The sequence below is a fragment of the Dermacentor andersoni genome, chromosome 6 (genome assembly GCF_023375885.2).
Source record: "Dermacentor andersoni chromosome 6, qqDerAnde1_hic_scaffold, whole genome shotgun sequence".
Taxonomy (NCBI): domain Eukaryota; kingdom Metazoa; phylum Arthropoda; class Arachnida; order Ixodida; family Ixodidae; genus Dermacentor; species Dermacentor andersoni.
The window spans coordinates 59,252,297-59,264,801 of record NC_092819.1 but is presented as its reverse complement, the minus strand read 5'-3'; the positions used below and the strand labels follow the sequence as shown (position 1 = coordinate 59,264,801).

Here is a 12,505-nt window from a genome sequence, read left to right as displayed (position 1 = left end):
AATCACGCGATTACCGCCAAGAAAGTTCCGGCTATTATCTCAGCCCTTGAAACAGGACGCATCTCCGACTCGAACGCATTCGCGACGCGAATTATCGTGCCCAAACCAACGAGATTCCCTTGTTTTTCTTTCGTCCTACAAGCGTATCGAGTAAAGGCTGTAGAGTGTGCGCGCCGAGATTTCTTTTTCTCCCTTTGTTTTCCTTTCGTCAAACAAACGTAGTAGGAGCCGGACAGCACGTACTGCTCTCGGAGCTCCACTGACGTCATATACCGCGCGGTCGTTGCATGCGTCGTCATAAACAATGACATTGTTTCGTTTTGCGGCCCCAATCAAGGTGACGCGCTGCGTGACGACGTCGGGTTGGGAAACGTGAATAACGAGCTCTGCGCGCGATGCTCTCGATGGTGTCAGGGTCGTGCTTCTAAATACCCTATGCCAATGTGCTTTCCATCTACGCTCGCAAGTTCCACGTTGGCTCTTCCAGAGCACGCACAACGTCGATAAGAAAAGACGCCGACGGGAGCGCCAATCCAGCGCTTTCGTGAGAGCCTTGACGCCGTCGAGAATACGATATGGGTCAGTTCTATATCAGTTGCAGGGCAGAGTCCCCTTTTCCGATCAGATAAACCACATACCGACTCGTTGTTGAAGGAGTCTCGCCCGGCTAGTAGGTAAGACGGGAGATACGTCCGCATCGCTGTTGAGTGGCAGCCGCAAGATTCCTCCATGGCGGATTTAGTGTTGATGCTTGGGCTCCTTGACATAATTATTCAATCATGCCAGTTCAGAAGCTCCGATTAAAAAATCGGTAACGTTCTAGATAATATTGTGGGAAGGGTCAATCGACTAAGCTCCACCAGTCACCGACGAAATGAAACATGTCATCATCCATCTATCTCCTGCTATAGAGTAAAGAGTGACCAAAGTGACTAAACAGGCTGAATATATATATATATATATATATATATATATATATATATATATATATATATAAAGGCGGTGATTGTAAATGCTGCACTTCGGTTTTGCTTCTATATACAGCGATTGCCCTTATTTTGTTGTTTCGGAAAACGCTATTTTATAGACTGTCATGTTATAGACGCAACACGCAGCAGACAACCGCACGTTGATTCGCAAATCACTGCGTTTGAGTTTCGAAACGTGTGGGGTGGTCTGCCAGGAGTGTCACAACCTGCATGATTGAAGGGCTGTGTCAGCGGCTTATCCAGGCTAGTCTATAGAGCCACCCTGCCCAAGCTATACAGCGAACTATCTGCACGACCAAGACTCCATTGAGAAAAATCATCTGCTCCGTTCTGGGCCCTCCTGACAGGTCACGAAGAGGAGAGAGAGAAAGACTGGCTGCTAACGGTGCTCGCGCCCTTTCCCTATACCGGCTGCATTTTATCATCAGTCGAGACGAAAAACAAGAGTACGCCAACGGTCATCAAGTGCACGTTTACACAGCTGTGGCCTCGTGGCCTGGGCAACGCCACACGTACATATGACGATGGCGCGGCAGATGTTCGAGGGAATATATGGACATGCTGATTCATATTTTATATTTCTTTCTTTCTTTCCTTTCTTTTCTTTCTTTTGCAGTGCAGCGTTCCTTTTTGATCTAGTACTACTTGCTGTTGGGCTGATTGGCGCATGTCGAACAATAACGAATCCAGCCCCGAAAACGTGATCACAGAGATGGGAAAAGAAGGCTCTGTCTTTATTTCCTCCCCTACGTGTGCACGATCGTGCTTCTGGCGCTAAATTCTATATTCTTCCTTTTTGACAGCGACAAATTCTTACATGACTTAACCAGTTCCTGAAAAAAAGTTTGATGTAAGTGCACATACTACGTTCGAGCCAAACGGTCACGCTGTTAGCGTTTGCGTGTTGTTACCAATGCTTCTGTACTATTTAGGAGTATACAGAATGCTTTCTCCGTGACGCAAACTATATCAAACAACTTCCACCAAGGAATGACCCTTTGGCTTTTTAACTCGCAGAGAGGCGCCAGTGTACTGATACGGAATGCAAATTAACGTTCTTACAGCGCTTTCCAGAGACTTCAATTATAATGCAACTCTCGGGACTTGCGTCAGAAAAATCTGAGTTTCATCTTTGTGAACAGGTAACTGGCCGACCGACGTCACAGCTGCACGGGGGACACTGATGCTGTTCTCTGACTTTCGTTGTTGATTTTTGAGCTTGTTTTTTTTTTTTTCCTTCTTACAGTCCTTCTTTGCACCTTCTGATTCATCCCACGGTTGATGTCAACGGTAAGCTCAAAGAGAAGGCTTTCTTTTTTTCTGTCCGATACCCCTGTGGCACTCGGTAGGGCACATTGTTTTTATTAGTATTAAACAACGTGTCACGCACTCACACACACACTGCCTTTTCTTTCCTGTAAAAGTTTCCACATTGATGTTACATGTGAGCACTTGTCCGTAAAATTAGGGAGGCGTAATTTAATGAGAAGCCGGAGATGCTATAGCTTGTATAATGCACTGTCATGCTACTCCCATGTGCTGAGTGGAAAAAACATCCTACGCGTACACAAAGGTCACACGAACACGCAGACGTCACATATACCAAGCCATACACCCACCGTGTTACCCACCCAGTCCCCCCCCCCCACACACACACACGCACAAACAAACAAACAAACAAACACTAAAGCTATTATTCCCAAAGTTCAGTAAGACATGAAGCTTTAAATCATACTGTATACAAGCGTTCTTCTCCACGGGCTGAGAACGTACCGCAGCTCCACACTCGCGAGTCGTGATGCAAGTTCAGCGCTGCCTTCCGAGTTTGTCTGTCTGACAAGTACGAGGACTTCAATTTGACAAACCAAGAGACAGCGGCACTTAGAGCTCCTGGACAAATGTCACGAGCGTGAGGAATGAGCCCTCCCGTCAACACGCGCCCTCTTAGAGCTGTAGCGGCTGTCTCACGAAATGAAGTCAGTGGCGACGCGCGCCCATGCGCACACACGTCCTACAAGGCCGTTTCGTTCAGACAAGTCCGAGCTGCAACACGCCTGCGGAACCACAACGCTACTCGGAGGCTTCTCCACCGCGGCGCGGTGAGGACGTTCCAAATATATTGGCCTGGATGGAATTCTGCGTAGACGAAAATGTATTGCGCGGAAAGCGCTCAACCTCAAGGAAAAGTACACCAGCCGTTGTGATGTCTCTATCTACGCATGCATACCGACTACACACAAACTTTTGCAGCTGCGTGGTCATATTTTCTTCAGCGCGAGTAAATATACAGCGCCCGTGGAACATTCTTATAGCCGTGCTATAGAAAGCCTATATGTATTTACACACCAGCAACGCTTCGATGTCGTGCTTTCCAGATAGATGTGTCTTCATTTTGTCATTGGCATAGTGAATGATGTAATTACTGAATAAACGTGACGTTGTTATGGACGCGTCTAAGATGACACGCGAGCTGTTCACGAGCACCGTACACTCCAACGAAAAGACACTGTTTGCAATGTTTACCTCTACGTATTTGGAAAAGTGCAAGTTCTTATACATATCATCATCATCAGCCTGCTTACGCCCACTGCAGGGCAAAGGCCTCTCCCATACTTCTCCAACTACCCCGGTCATGTACTAATTGTGGCCATGTTGTCCCTGCAAACTTCTTAATCTCACCCGCCCACCTGACTTACTGCCGCCCCATGTTACGCTTCCCTTCCCTTGGAATCCAGTCCGTAACCCTTAATGACCATTGGTTATCTTCCCACATCAATACATGTCATGCCCATGCCCATTTCTTTTTCTTGATTTCAACTAAGATGTCATTAACTCGCGTTTGTTCCCTCACCCAATCGTTATACAAACCTGATGTTCTTATACAAACCTGAGTTCTTATACAAACCTGATGAAATACAATGCTAAATTGCATAAGGGTGATTTAATGAGACATTAAGCAAGAGCAGCCGAGTAAAAGGAAAACGTTGGTACGCGCCTCGCTTATTATAGGCAAGTCTCCGATTACATTCTGTCCCCTTCATATTTTCTTTCTTCGCGCATCCATTTGGGAGGCCCTACCAAATTCCAAATTAAGCTTTCACACGGGTGCATACAATGAAAATTAAAGGGTCACTAAACAGAAAAAAGAAACAAGGCAAAAAAATCATCCTTAACGATTATCCACATCATACGAAGCATTTCTGAAAGGTATAATCGGCGCAAACGTTTGCGAAGAGGGGCGAGGGTGGTATGACTGCGATGGTGTGACGACCACGGGATGACGAAGCTATAGAGGGACCGCGGTGGTATGACGACGACGTGCGACGACGTCATGATCATGATATAACGAAGTTGGCATGGCGACGATGGTATGACGACAATGACGGCGTGATAACAACGTGATGCCAACGCTGGAGTGACGGCGATGGGATGACGGTGCTAAAATGATTACAGTGATACGAAGACGACGGCGTGTCAACGATAGCAAGACGACAAAGGAGCGACAAAAGCGTAATCGCAATGACTGCGCGAGCACAAAGGTACGACGACAGTGGGTTGACGACAGTGCAATCGATACGACAAAAACTATACGACGATGAAACGGCCACGACGACGACTTTGTGATGACGACGCGACGTCGAAAATGGCATGACGATGATCGAACGATTACGGTGGTACGACGACGACGGCTCGAAGCTTACGGCGTGATAATGACGGCGATATGACAACGCAGTGTTAGAGCAACGGAGTAAAATAAGGACGGAAAGACGGCGATGACGTGACAACGAACGAACGATCGCAATGTCGTGAAGGCGATGAAATGACGACGACGGAATGACGGCGAGGGCATGACAAGAACGACGGCATGTTTGTCTTCTCGGAGCTGCTCTCGCGTGCGTCACCTGCCGCTGCGCGGGCCGCCTTTAATTCGCACTGTATACACCCGGTGTCTGCGCTATGTCCGGCGGCTTTTCGAGCAGCGCTACTATATCTTCGGGATCGGCCAACATCTTTTTCGGAGGCAAAATTGGCGCGTCCTTGCGCGTGGCTTTCCCCTGACCTTGGCTCCCAATAGGCAAAGAAATGCTTCGCACTTAAAAAAAAAAAAAATGAACTCCGCTGTTAGTAATTTACCATTTCACAATACTGAAAAAGCAAGAAAAGCAACTCTTACCGCGGGAAAGCGCTTGGTAAGTCAGAAAAGACGCAAAATCGAAAGACCGGTGGCGACGCCACCATAAAATTTCCCCACCAGATTTCCGTGACGTCATGGATTTTTGACGCGTCGTCTGCTCGACCCAGGTAAATTACTGTCGGTAACGAACTACATTGTAGTTTAGAAGAGCCAGAAACCGAACTTATGAAGTTTGAAAAACGTTTACTGAACCATAACGGCAGAATGACGTTGTGATTCGGTACGGGCGCAGGAGTTCCGACCTACGGGCCCTGGAGTTCCAACGCGAAGTTCAAAAAATGAAGCTTTCACCGTCATTTTCCTTCTCTTCTAATAATCAACCTTATTACACGGAATCGGCGCAAACAGAATTCTTCTAAGGTACTTCATCTATCTACACTGATTCAGTGTTTAGCTTTAGTGCACGTCCCTTTGAAACACGAGAGAAGCAGGAGCACTTTCGTAAAGTGCCTATTCGCTATAGATATTACTCTAAAGCGTAACTAATTCCAAAACACCTGAATTATCGATCCCCTCAACGATAGACAGCACTCAGTCGCGCCATTCAACCTGAGCATTTAAACCGATGCTGCCCGGGCCCATAGTAAAGAAAGTCCCCTCCCCGCCCCCCCCCCCTCCTCATGTGCGAACGCCGAAACTTCCATTGATCTCAAAGAACATTACAAAAATCATTAGGCAACGTTGCCGCTTGAACATACATACTTTCACCGAAACTCTTCACTACGATTCGCAACGTAAGCACGACTTCTTTTTTTTTTTTTTTTTGGCACGGTGGCTATGACACATAAGGCTAAAACTCTCGCTTTCCAGAGCGATGCTTTGCTTCGAGCTCGCACGGCGCTTGCTGCTTTGGCTGCAACCACATCGCGCAACGAGAGATGGCCGAGCCTCGGGGCATTGTTTCGAGAAAGACACGTGGTGTTGCCGTGACAGCGAGCCGATTGTTCCCGTTTGTCAGAGGTGATGTGACAGGCAAGGCGCGCAGTAACCCACGCGAGCTGCAGTAGCGTCGGAAGCGGTATATAGAAGCTGTATAGTCGAGCAAAATAAAGTCATCGCTGTGGGCGAGCCCACGTCCCTCTCTCTGCGTCACGTTCACGGCCTGCCACTATACGCCGTGTATTTCGTGTATTTGTTCGGGCTTTTCTACAGTATATATTATCCATGACATGACCGGAGTAGTTGCAGAAGTATGGAAGAGGCCTTTACCATGCAGTGGGCGTAACCAGGCTATAGTGAACTAGAAATTCTAGTACACTGTAACCAGGCTGATGATGATGATGATGATGATGATGATGATGATGATATTATCTATAACTGCGTGGCGTCGGCAAGTGACGGAAAAAAGGTTGTGAGCAGTTTGACGCTTGTTGGTCCGCCATATATTGAAGGTTTCTAAACTTACCGCCATTTGCAGGTCAATTTCTCTCTTTCTATCGTGCGCTACAAAAATCTTCCTTCGTGATGGAAACGGTCTGCCAACAGAAAAGGTAACCGCCCGCCCGTTACAAGTATTTCGAGATATGTCTATTTCTTCCTGGGACGTCGTAACAAGCGTTCGGCACTCAGGAGGCTGCTGTCCACTGGCTTCGTCAAGATGAGAATTTCCTCCGCAATGTCATACGGTATCGTTAGAGGATTGACCTTGTGCCGCAACTGACGTGGACGGTCAGAGATAGGACGCGGTCAGCAGGCAACTTTAAAAAAAAAAAGACGTTTCAACGAGGAACAAAAGTACGTATAAGCAAGATATGCGCGGTGATATTTAATACCCCGCAAAATGTGTCAACATATGCTCGTATTTTACCATTCTGTCCTGAAGAGATGTAAACTCGACTACGTACGCTTATGTTATTCGGTGTTCTTTATTTTGTACGCGGATGTGTCGCACATAATGTGAGCTGTAGGAGCAGCGTTATTTATTTGAAACCTCCTGACGCAAGCTGTGACAGTCGCAAGATGGAGCAGCTGTTTTCTGTACGCGCACAACGGTTAATTCTGCCGGACTATAATATATATGCTAAACAGCCCATTGCTACGGAACGTGAACCAAACTACATACGAAGCCTGGAGAACTGCATCATGAAAGTGAACACCCTTTTTACCCGCTTAGACTACATATTCCAGCTTAGATTGCACATTTAGAATCCACAAGTGTTTCACTGATGTCTGGCCTGGCTAGCGTCTACTCATACAGTGCAGATTGTGGCGGCCGGGTTCCACCGCATCGTCAGCAAACCGCGCTTCGCGGGAAAACCTTGTTAGATAAGAGCAAAATATCGAGCTAAGCTGGCGCGTTTCACGTATAGGGAGTGGCGCGCGACATTGTTTCCTCGCGTTAATGTCGCTCCTGTTAACTGCGCGCAGCTACGGTAAGGCCTTCACCTTCCTAACTGATGCAAACGCTTCCAACGTGTATGGCAATTCAGCACGATTAATTCAGTGGAGCCCGCAACACCGGACGTCACAGAGCGCAGACACCTGTTGTGCTGACTAAATCGGCGCGGCAACTGTTGCCGCGGCGTGGATCGCTTACATATATAGCGTACTGTAACGATACAAGCTGACAAGAGGGCGAGAGAAGGTAGTTCTGTTGTTTCCCGCTATTGTGAAAACACGAGTAGTCAGCGGACCAAAAGTACCACACGTTGAATGCGTGTCCACCGACAGGAGACCGGCAACGCGGCAGCGGCAAGATAAGGAGAACAAACACGAACAAGAGCGTATGAGAAAAAAAAAAAAAAAAAAGGACGAGCCGACAAGGCGTGTCGCCGAAAAGCCACACCGGCTTCTCCGCAACTGTCTGCGTTCGCTGCGCACGCAGGCAAAGCTTTGGCGCAGGGCGACCCACCTGGCGTGGAATGCGCTCACTCTCCGTCGATGTCGCCGGCAAGAGGGTAGATGTCACGGTCGGTCGCTGCTACCGCGGGACGACCACCAGATCGCGCACGCACACACACAAAACACTCGAAGAAGCAGGGAGACACTTCACGGAGACCGCGCCATCGCGGCAGAATGCCGCTGCACACCGAGCCCGAAGAGTGCCCAGGTTCACACCGTTCGCACGGTGGGTAGAAAAATAAAACAACTGAAAAGGAAGCGTCGAAACACAACAGGACGACGCTTCGGAAGCAGACGCCCCCGCTCGGCCCAATCGCACAGCACCCTGCTCGAGTTTCTTGCCGCTTGTCTGACGGTTAGTTTTTGCGTTGGTTACGGCGCTCCAAACCCGTCGAACAGAGGGCTGTGACTCTAGCTGCCTCGTCGTGGCTAAACGGATGTTGCCGTAATCGCGGCGTCCGTGTCGGCGGCGAGGCGCGACGCGCGACGACGTCGGAAATCACGTGGCTACCGCTCTTTGGGACCGTCGTAGACGGCTGCTCGCTCAGCCTGTTTAGCTCCGAGACGCGTGCTGCTGCGGCCGAGCGACGGCTCCCTCGTGTGCCTTGGCGTGCGCCGGAATGTGGGCGGATCTTGCTCTCTCTCTCTCTCTCTCTCTCTCTCTCTCTCCTTGTTGGAAGAAAACTCGTCGAGCAGGAGGGAGGGGGGGGGGCGAGCGAGGGAGGGAGCCAACTTGTTCCTCTTCCCCTCGGCAAAGACAGCGCAGCGTCCCGTCTGCAGATGCCGCGCGAAGAGATCGCTAGCGAGGCACGGCTTCGGAGTCGATACCTCTCGCATTCGCGCGCTGGTCGAAGCGTGAAAACGCAAGAACCAGGAAATTGTTGACAGTTGGCCATTTGGACATGGCAGGCTGCATACGCGCTTTTCTCTCTCTCTCTCTCTTTTCTCCTACAGAATCATAATTGACAATTAACAATCTCAATGGCCATAGCCTTGGTTGGAACTGGGCTCTCTCTACGAATAGCTTTAAGTGACATCACACTGGTGCTCGTTGGGGTGCCTTTCAATTCTGCGAGGTATCGCTCTGAGCGGTGTTTAGGGAATAGATGCGTTGCAAGCGTAGGTAACGGTGCAATATAGAGATATAGAGGTTTTAAGCACGAAAGCACGGATAACAAAAGTTATGAATTAAGCAAATATCGAGATCAGGTCGGTTGAATACTAGGCAGCGATAGATGCAGGAAAACCCGCCGCGGTGGCTTAGCGGCTATGGTCTTTCGCAGCTAAGCACGAGGTCACGGGATCGAATCCCGGCCGCGGCGGCCGCATTTCGATAGGGGCGAAAAGGCCCGTGTCCTACGCATTGGGGGCACGTTACAGATTCCCTGGTTGTCAAAATTCATCCAGAGTCACCACTACGGCATGCCTCATAATCAAATCGTTGTTTTGGCAGCTAAAACCCCAGAATTCCATTCAATGCAGGAAAGCCTGATTAGATCAAGCAGGCGAGGTGACTATTTGTCCTCGCCCTGTTTCAAAGGGTATGTCAATAAATACGATCATCATATGTCTATTGCAAGACAATGTTGCCAGAGATATCACAGGGGAAGCTAGCTGTTGTGTTTAATAAAGTGTAGAAATAATCAGGTAAAGGGAATATTAAAGTCCGCGAGAAGATAACTGGCTGCAGCTAGGGCAAATTTTGTTAGCTAATGTTATGGAGTGCTTGATCAGCTTCGTTTTCTGTACTGTAGAAGGAGAAATATATTGGATTTCTACGATGCAATGCATTCCTGTATGCACTCGTTTAAGCCAGCACCGTGAACACTTATGCGCTGTCACAAAAGCTGACATTTTACCTAGCTTGCTAAAAAGGAAAGGAAGAAAAATCTGTGTATTCGCACTCCTAAAATAAGAATACATCAAAGAACTCCGGGAAATATCAGCTGCATCATGCGTAAACTCCACGAAGTTATGTCATACCCATAATCATGAGCCTGCAGCCTGCAGGGCACCCCGAGGAACTCTTCATTGATTGTTTTTAGTGTCACCACTGCAGTTTCCAAGTCATCGTCGACGTTGGCATATACGCCATTTGCTTCTATGCACGCCCCTTCTCCAAATCTACCAGCCCGGCCCTCTCGCTCAGCCAAATTAATTAGCAGGCTTCATTTGGCATCCGCAGAAGTTCGGCTTAGCGGAATTAACGGTTCGTGTTACGCAGATTTCTAACATAGGCCCTTCGGAAAACCAACGAAAAATTCATACACTCTTCCTCGTATCCGAAGATTCGACTTAACCGGGTTCGTGTTATGAGGTTTCTGCTGTATTTGGCTTGTACATGGTGACCCGGATGCCATTTCAGGGCGCCAGATTTGGATCTAAGAAAATTCATAAGCTGGGGTGCAAACGGTTCGGAAAGCGCCTGTACCATTCGTTTGAATTCGCGGGATTGGTCACAATCGCGCTTTTGTCATGAAAAACTCGTCTGTGACCAGTCACGCGAGGGCAAACGGGCGGTTCGAAAGGCAAACCATTCGCAGCCCAGCTTCTCGATTTGCTGGTAGCCCTGGTCACGAACGTCAGTGCAAGGCATGTATTTCAACGTTAACCCAATATGCGATCTAATTAAAAACTAAGATGGGATTCTGTGGGCTAGTAGCAAAGTCTCTATAGCTGGATTATTGGTAAACTTGAAGCACGAACGACATACAGGGACGACAGGATCGACACGGACGAGCGCTGTCTTCCCTATTTTTCCTCTCACGCTTAAGGCTTCAAGCCTTCAAGCTTACTAGCGATGGAGTGGCAACTATCCCGCTCTCAAGCCTGCTAGATTGGTGCGCAAAGAAAGAATTTTTTTCGCAGTCGGTAGGCAAAAAAAGGATAAACTCTTGCGGTTATTTGTATGTAATTTCAAAAGAGCTAGTGATTACTAGCTTTAGTGATAGTGCTAGTACATGGAACCAAAACCGAAACTGCAACGCAATGTTAACATAAATAGTTATGAGCGAGCTTTGTAACTATTCTATGCAAAATAAAATGCCCAATAAGTATATTCTAAAGCTGTGGAACTTTAACGTTAATGTTAAGTATAGTGATAAGCGCGTATAATTCTTGTTTTTATGTAAAACAATGTTTAATGCGTAGAAACCTAACTTACAAAGAAAAAGTCTAATTTGACTCTGTAAGAGGGGAACGCAATATTACAACTCAGTAAATTGATATATTTTTAAACAATAATTATTGACTCTTTTTTTCACACTTAGCATAAAAAACAGCGCCGTAGGCCACCCTGGCATAATGGCCTCAATAGCGATGCGTTGCCGTAAACGCGATAAGTTGCATGGTTGCAGCGTAGTGACAGAAACAAAGTGGCCAAAGTGGTTCCCAAAGCTCGGTGTGTGTACGTCGGACCGTGTAGTACCAGCTGTGGGATACCGATTTGTATGAGGTAGCACATTCGTCTGTCTTGACTGTCGGAAACAGCCCGGTTTAACGATCGGGTTGTCAAAATTTATTCGAATAGAGACTTCGCGTCCTTGGCATGCCAAATGACGACTGCATATCAGGTGCGCGGTGCTCGGCTAGCAGTAACCGATTATCTCTGCATGGATCCTTGATAGGCTAAAAGGTGAGTAACCGTTTTTATGACAGCAGGTGATTTGCTTTGGAATGTGTCTCGACATTGTTTATTTAGGCACATATTGAGGAGCTGTCACAAAGCAAACACCAAAACAACGAAATTCGCGCAATGCGTAGCTTTGGGCGGCTAGCAGGATGTTGCGTTGGTGTCAATATCTGTTCGCGCCACGGCGGCCACGTTTTAAGCCAAATTGGTGCCTTTACGCGGCACATTGGCACCTAATACGTCGGTACCGTCAGCGTTCGGCCGAATAAATGCGGTACAGGGTTACCATACATCAACATAACACAGTGAAAATGCTTTCGTTTAACAGCTGGTGAGTTCCGGCTTATTTCCTTAGCGGCGTTTTCGAACGCAGTGTCACTTGCTTTCGTTTAACAGCTGGTGAGTTTCCGCTTTCCGTTTATTTTCCGAGCAGCATTCTCGAACGCAGTGCCAATACCAGCGCTGTCGCACTTGTTGTTCCATGGGGCACGAAGCACGTCCACAGGAAGGCGTTATGCGCTAAACATGAATGCTGTGAATAAATGTTGCCCAACTTTCATGCCACCTTCTACATGCCAAGAATATCTTCTCTGCTACCGTGTTTGGTTGTATTTTCAAAGCATTTTACTTTCATTTTAAGACGTATCAGACTGCATGCGTTGATGTGACATTGACTGTTTCTTGTTTACACACCCATTAATTGCTTTTGTTATAACACAGCGTTACTATTTATCCACTTGTATATCGCTAAGGTCAGGGAAATATTGCATTAACTGTTGTAGTTATATTTTGTTTGTTTGAGTGTTCGATATAGATAAACTGTTGATGCTGTCTGCCTCGATCGTTGTT

The 12,505-nt window shown here is 47.6% G+C and overlaps 2 protein-coding genes across 9 annotated transcripts in view; one reads left to right on the top strand and one right to left on the bottom strand.

The window, feature by feature from the left end:
• The window catches only part of LOC126522785 (hepatocyte growth factor receptor-like), a 60,414-nt gene extending 51,793 nt beyond the window's left edge, over nucleotides 1-8,621 (bottom strand). For 3 of the 4 annotated variants that reach the window (XM_050171586.2, XM_050171588.3, XM_050171589.3), the window contains exon 1: nucleotides 8,036-8,620. The gene's annotated coding sequence lies outside the window, so the exon portion shown is untranslated. Of the gene's footprint in view, nucleotides 1-8,035 lie in introns of all 4 variants that reach the window. The other variant, XM_050171587.3, reaches the window with a different exon arrangement.
• A 2,745-nt stretch (nucleotides 8,622-11,366) lies between these two features.
• Nucleotides 11,367-12,505, top strand: part of LOC126522790 (magnesium transporter NIPA2-like) — a 33,876-nt gene continuing 32,737 nt past the window's right edge. For all 5 annotated transcript variants that reach the window (XM_050171603.3, XM_050171598.3, XM_050171601.3 and 2 more), the window contains exon 1: nucleotides 11,367-11,659. The gene's annotated coding sequence lies outside the window, so the exon portion shown is untranslated. The remainder of the gene's footprint in view (nucleotides 11,660-12,505) is intronic.